Below are 541 nucleotides of genomic sequence, written 5' to 3'. Positions count from 1 at the left end.
CACTCTCAGAAAAAAAGGTACAAAAGCTGTCACTGGGGTGGTACCTTTTCATAAAGGTACACTTTTGTACCTTTTAGGTACTAATATGCACACTTTAGGTACTAATATGTACCTTTGTGGTACCAATATGGACTCTTTAGGTACAAAGGTGTGCCTTTTGAAAAGGTACCGCCCAAGTGACAACTTTTGTACCTTTTTTTCTGAGAGTGTAGCACTTCATACAGTACAGAATATGTCAAAGCAGGGGGAAAAAAACAGGAAAATAGCAGAATCAATTATGGAAACTGAACTATGGAGGCAGTTCATATTCTGCTGTAAAGCAGCTCTAAAAAACAATAGTGTCATTATTCAGATCAAGTCAGTTCAGTGTATTTTAATCGTGATCACGATTTCCTATTCTCTCTATTTATTAAGCATAATTGTCATTGATATTTGCCGACTGCTATTTATCCTGAAACGTGTTATGCATTTGGCTTTTAGATGTTTTTAGATGTTGCATTTAGATGTTTTTATCTAAAGTGACTTACATTGCATTCAAGGT

The sequence above is a fragment of the Sinocyclocheilus rhinocerous genome, unplaced genomic scaffold (genome assembly GCF_001515625.1).
Source record: "Sinocyclocheilus rhinocerous isolate Xijiao unplaced genomic scaffold, SAMN03320098_v1.1 scaffold418, whole genome shotgun sequence".
In the NCBI taxonomy this organism is placed as follows: Eukaryota; Metazoa; Chordata; class Actinopteri; order Cypriniformes; family Cyprinidae; genus Sinocyclocheilus; species Sinocyclocheilus rhinocerous.
The sequence above is the reverse complement of the archived record's forward strand: the minus strand, read 5'-3'. Positions refer to the sequence as shown.